At 39.7% G+C, this 6,570-nt stretch overlaps 1 protein-coding gene across 2 annotated transcripts in view; it reads right to left on the minus strand.

The window, feature by feature from the left end:
* LOC115243126 (storkhead-box protein 2) overlaps positions 1 to 6,570 on the minus strand; it is a 77,897-nt gene that overhangs the window by 70,669 nt on the left and 658 nt on the right. The window lies entirely within an intron of this gene.

Genomic DNA, 6,570 nt, shown 5'->3' on the forward strand with positions numbered 1-6,570 from the left:
TATGAATTTATATGTATAATAGCGATGAAGCTGAAATTTTCAATCTCCGCAAAAATTTGTTCCAAACTAAGAGAAAAAATGTTTCAAATAATATTTTATTAGAGATATTCTTACACATTTTATATAATTTATAATACGACTTTGTGGAATAGCTTTGTGGAATCTTTTCGATTATGAATTTGATCCAATCTGACTGAAGTATCAATCCCGTTGAATAATCGAATGGTTTATCATTCACACTCACGCCGATCGCGCTCATTAACGTTGCACATAATAACAATTCCTCAGCTATGACGTTCGAAAGTCTTTGACCCGCAAACGCCGTGTCCTTTATACTCATACATTGTAAGCCAAAGACGGCGAGATAACTCGCACTTTCCATAGTTTCCAGCCACATGATACGACGCGATGCGAAAAGCGCGAGCAAGCGTTTCGCGTCCGAGCAAGATTGCAAGTAACCACGTGTTTCCAGCTTAACGTACGATCGATAGAGTAATGACGCACTCGAGAAAGTCAGTAAATTGCAAGTTACCGTGTAAATTTAGCAAGTTCGTTATCGCGGCGAGAATTAGCCATAGACCAACACCCTTGCCGACTGCAAACTCGAATCTTTTCATACGTTCGTAAAGTTGAAATTCATGGCGATAGTACAATGCGATGTAAAATTTCTCTTTAATAATGCGCGATATTTCGGAGCGAATAGTTAGAAAACTATCTAATTGTTATCTGTAATTATCATTAATTGCATCTCCAATATTACGAAAGTCGTTTTCATTGTTTCAAGTATAAAGACGCGTGAGATAATTGGAAATGATAAGGATTTCGCGCTGAAGATTTACAAATGTATACAAAAGCAAAATCGCGTGCCTCGCGCGTTTCTGATCTCGAAAGCGCGTCGACTGCGTCGAGGCGCATGAAAGCCGCGCTCTTGCATCCAGGTGAGAGAAATAACGATAAAGAGTGGGCGGATGGATTATGCCATTATTAGCTCGTAAAATAGTTTGTAGGTGGCTCGGCGACGGGAATTGCGCGCATCATAAGCGAAGACATACGCACGCAGAAGCCTCGTTCCACTTTTACGTCGCCAGCGATTCCGTAAGCGCAAAGAGACGTAGAGTAAGAGAGGAACGCTTACGGCGACCAATCGCTCGTCTATGTAACGAGAATCGTATGTGCGCGGCACTTGTGGACCATAATGAAATACGTGATCTATCGCAGAGAAACTTCTGGCGCGAGGGAGACTCCTTTTAATTGAAACTTTCAAATCCATCCGAAACGCGCGCTCGAGCGCGCGTTTGTCAATTTCGCAGGTGGTCTTTTCATGCAAAGCTTCCGCCGCGGTGAGTGGGAGACTGATTACTGTCATTACGTGGCTCGTAGATTGAAAATTTATCTCGCGTTTCCTCGCGAGAGCCAAAGCGGACACGGTAAATAACGGGCGATAAAGGCGAGCGAGCGTGATTTGCGTTATGGTAAATGCATCGACACGCATGTATGTTTACGCACCGTGCCATTTGTGGAATTTAATTTCAAATGCCGTAAAGCAGTCGGACTTCTAGAGCATTATAATTTCGTCCCACGGTACCTGAGCAACCATCAATATATACGTATCTGCCAATCTATGATCGATTAACAGATTCACGAGCGTGTCATATACGCATTAATTAAAACCATTTTCACCATTTGCCAATAAGACGTTGTGCGTTAATAAAATCGACATGAACGACGGAATCGAATCGTCGCGAGTCTTCGCTTTTCCAGCCGTTGGCGATTTGCACGCCGATATAATTATTTCTAATCGGTTTAGAAAATGCACGATTACAGAGTTTGCGAGGTGAATGGCCGATCTTGTTTACCATCCTGGTCTTCGTTTTTGAAAAATAATTCGCGGATATGGATGCTCTTTTCTGGGTAGTCTTATTGAAATCTTAGTGAAAAAAGAAAGCAAATAGAGACTAATATACATATAACTTTATCCTTATAAAATTTATATTTTAAAAATATTCAGTACAATTTAAATTTAATTAAAAAGAAAATCAATTATATAAATTAATCGGCTCGATATCTGAGTCCCTGAATTAAGACTGTCAGGTAATATCTAAACATTATTTGACTCAATACATGAGATTAATCAATCTCCAGAAAAATGGATAAAACATCATGTATATTTTTTTTCATGAACCGCTTCAAATCTCGTGCTTATATAATCTTACATCTTTCTTTTCCATGTATACTTCGGCGTATATCAGCATGTCGGAAACGATCTCTAATTAACGGCATCGCAAGCCCGAGGTCAAACGTGTGTGTCACATTACATTAACAGATCCTAAGATCCAACGACGAGTCTCCGCGTGCTTTTACTTCCGGCCGCGTCGCGGATTTTTTTCTCCCGCGCTCGCTCTCTCTCTCTCTCTCTCTCTCGCTCTCTCTCTCTCTCTCTCTCTCTCTTTCTTTCTTTCGTTCGTTCGAACGGGAGTCGCGCTAGTCGATTAATTAAGTCCGGCGATCTGACGGGCGCGCATTGACTTATAGTACGACGTCCTTACTTTTCCAGCCTACGGGCTGGCGTCGACGCAATTATTTCTAATCACTTTAGAAAATTCCCCGCGCGTGGTCGATCGACAACCAATGTGTGTGCCATCTTTCTAGGCTGTCCGATCTCCGCTTTCTGACACGCGTCAGAGTTTCCTCGCCGCTCGTCCGTAAGCTGCTTGACCATAAACGGCTGATGTGTCTCTCGCCGACGAGAGCGACGATTGCTCGCGGTACCGAGTCAGATTTACGAAATTTTGTGTGTATGAAAGATTAGTTTGAATTATAAGATTGTATAGAGCTAAATCGAGAAAGACTTATAATTCTTACGTCTGTTTTAAATAACATTTTTACTCGTGTGATATAGATATCGATGTATGTGGCTGAGTACTTATATATATTTCTCTACGATAGAAAAAAAATGCAATTTCTACTTGTTGAATTTATCGGCAAAAACTTTGATTCATTGCTGGAGGTACTCCCTCGCGATTATGTTGATCGGATGATTCGCTAGATAACCGGTGACAAACGAGCGGTTATCGTCGATGATTGTTCTTCTTCCTACGGTCTTGTTTTTCTCGCGGAATCTAACGTAGGAGAAATTATCCGTATGCGCGCGCACTTCGAAAAGCCGACCGACACGATCGTTCTCTCATTAGCCTCGTTACCACTGAGAATGGGTCGAGGAACTCTCTTGAATGGGTCGAGGAACTCTATTTCCCTCGGCCCACGTCATTGTAAGGTCAGCGAACGGGTGTTGGGTGACGGTGGATGAAGATTTTTGGAGAATATTATATAAAAATGAGTAACGCACTTACGAAATTGAAGAAATTCTCTCGTACACATGGCTGAGAATTCATAAAACAGACTTTATATTTCCATTTCAATTAACATTAATTATCATGACGTTGTCCAACATGAATCTTTCGAAATATCGATTTCACCAATTAAATTTTTTAAATTTCGAAATGCATATTGCGCGGTAAGTGCCGCTTTTCCACGGGGCAGGGTGGAAGGGTGGAACCGCTAAACAGACACGCACACATGAGTAATTTTCTCCTTTACCGTTCTCCACCACGTAACGCTCTTGGAAAGGATCTATCGATCAATTACGAGCTCGATACACACGTCGACTGCGCCCGTAAAATGGGCTTTTACCGTCCAACTTTCCTTCGGGATATATGAAAGATCCTCACATCTTCGAGTAAGAGTACTGTTAAAGGTCGACTATAAATAAACCGAGAATACCGCGAATGTAACTGCGTGTGCGGACGCGCGACAAGAACCGATCATTCGTGAAGGTCGCACGCGTGGAGAATCGCGCGTCTCGTCAAATTTATATCAGAGATAATCAGATATCGTATCAAAATCTATCTTGTTTGACGCTTTTACGTAAGTCTCGAAAAAGTGTTCATACTTTTGTCAGACGTAATAAATTTACAAGTGAAATAAAATTAATCGATTTAAGAAGCGCGGTTAAATTCAACGCAATATTATTAATAGCGTATATTTCCACGAAACATCACCTGGGCAATAAATAACGCGATCGCAACTTTGTTTCATCAATCATATCTATAATATAGCTTACAAACTGATACAAAGTTGTTCGATTAATTCGCGAAAATTTTCTAATTATCATAAAACGTGATTATTTTATAATTACTTTGAAATATGATGTGACACTTTATACAAATAATTTTATAATTCTTTCTACAAAATATTTTCTATGTTACGGCAGTCAAATTATTATATAGAGTTTTTTCCAATTTCATCGCAATTTAAATGTTTTGAAATACTGATTTGACTCTGAATTAACTCACTTTTGATCCGATCAAGCCCCGCGGGCGCGACGAGAAGTTCATTCCGCGATTATAGTCCGACTATAGCTTGGAGATCGTTGTAAACAGGACTTAAATGGTGATTTGAGCTAGGCATAAAAGACTTCGCGTAACGACGTACTCGATGAGAAATGTAATTTTCTTTGCGCCGGCTACGCTCACGTTTAGCTACCGCAATGCGCATTTAATCTTTACGATGATTCGACTGACCATCGACTTAGTTAACGATCGACTTCTCGTCTGCGGACGATCTTGTATCGTTGTCGAACGTCTTACAAAGACCCCGTTTTCTATACCTGTTTATTATATCTTTCACAGCGTATGTATCCGATAATTATAAACTGTAATTAAAGTAATTAATCGCGCAACACATGCATCATTTTTTATTTTATTTTATTTTTTAAATAAATATATTTTATGTGTAGATTTTTGTGATGAGAAAAAAAAAATTTTTTATTATAATTTTGATTATTTTTATTTATTATTGGCAGACTACTACGTTTTATCGTTTCCTTAAAACTTCTTAGGGGAAAAGTGCATTTACGGAAAGAGGACTTTAGCGATCCTTTTTTGAAATGTCATTTTCTACCTTTGACATTATTGTACGATATACCGTGTTACGAGGCACTTTATGTGAAACATAAGCGCCGCATCGGCTGCGACCTGGCGCTTGCTTTCATACCCCACGCGATCGACACTTAACGACGCTAAACGCAGCGCTGCATTGTGTACGACGAAAAGGTCGCTTTCCCGAGGTACCCTTTAGACAGCGAATGTGACCGAAGACCCCGTCAAGATAATTAAGTAGATTGCCATGGAAATTAGATTAAGCGAGTTTCTCGCGAGCGGGGACATACAATCCACAGTTTAATTGCCCGGCATTGTGTCGCGGGAGTTAATGACTGCGCTCGCGGTTGCCTTCCTCTCAGAACACGCCGTCGCTATGTCGCTCAAGACAAGTTGCGACGCAACTTTAATTACGATGCGCGTGAAACACGGAGAACGGACGCGAATCGTGGATCGCGAAAACGAAATGTTACGATGCCACCGGGAGCTGAGAAACCGTGCTACTTACTCGTCGCGACAAAATTGGAATTACGCAAATCAATTGGAGCGTGTTACATCGCGACAACCATAATTTTAACTTTTTATTCTCAAAAGACGAGATCGTAATTCGATAGTGTAAATAAAGTTGAGCTAAAGATGATTTTCTCTTCATATAGATTAATTTTTTCAATAAATGTGCATAGCAATTTAAGCAAAAAAAAAAAAAAAAATCACACTACAATGGAAAAAATTAAAGAATGAAACTTTCGTGGATTCAGTTTAATTTCTCTTCACATGTTTCTACAATTTAAAACCTAACAAAATATCACTTTCGATTCCACATTGCGTAACGTGATCCATATATTTTAGGAAATGAAAAGAGAAGAGAAAGGAAAAGAGAGAAAGAGAGAAAGGAGAGACTACTTCGCGATTAATGCAACACATTAGCGAGAATTGTTAGGACTATGCACGGGCTAGTGATCATATCTCTGGTCTCGAAGTCCCACGTTACATTATTCCTGGTCGTTTGAACCATCCGGGATGGTAATTCCGCGTTATTTCCCGAGGTCGAGGTCGCGGCAGGCCTCTCGTCGATTCGCGTGGAAAAGGAGACCATCGACCTCCGCCGAATAAATCGTCGGGGACGATCTCGTCGTGACGAGATGACACGGTAAATCATCCGAGTTCTCAGGGATTCAAAAGGCTATATCTCTCGTCGATTAGCTTTAATAAAGACCTCGTTCGACTCGCCGATGTTAACGCCATTATTGCTACGTTATTATACAAGCGTGCAAAATCGTCGAGATAAAGTGTTTTTTAGAATAAAAGGAGATTTTATTTTTATAAATAAGAATCTTTAAATTTTTTATATGGTGGAAGACGAGTTGGAAAACGAGTTCTCTCTGATTGACTTGCTAATTAAATCCCATGATAATCAATGATATATCGTATCAATCAAACGGTGAATAAATTCCATAGCTAAAGATGGAGGAATAAGAGGAATATCCAAATAGATTTAATTAGTTCTAATCGTTCAATATATCTCTAGTTTATCTATAGTAATATATTTGGTTTTTTTTTCTTTTTCAACATTCCGTTAGAATATTCTCTCTTCTATCTTTATATATTTCATATTTCAATTTCAGAAACCATA

The sequence above is a fragment of the Formica exsecta genome, unplaced genomic scaffold (assembly GCF_003651465.1).
Source record: "Formica exsecta isolate Colony F162 unplaced genomic scaffold, ASM365146v1 scaffold690, whole genome shotgun sequence".
NCBI lineage: Eukaryota > Metazoa > Arthropoda > Insecta > Hymenoptera > Formicidae > Formica > Formica exsecta.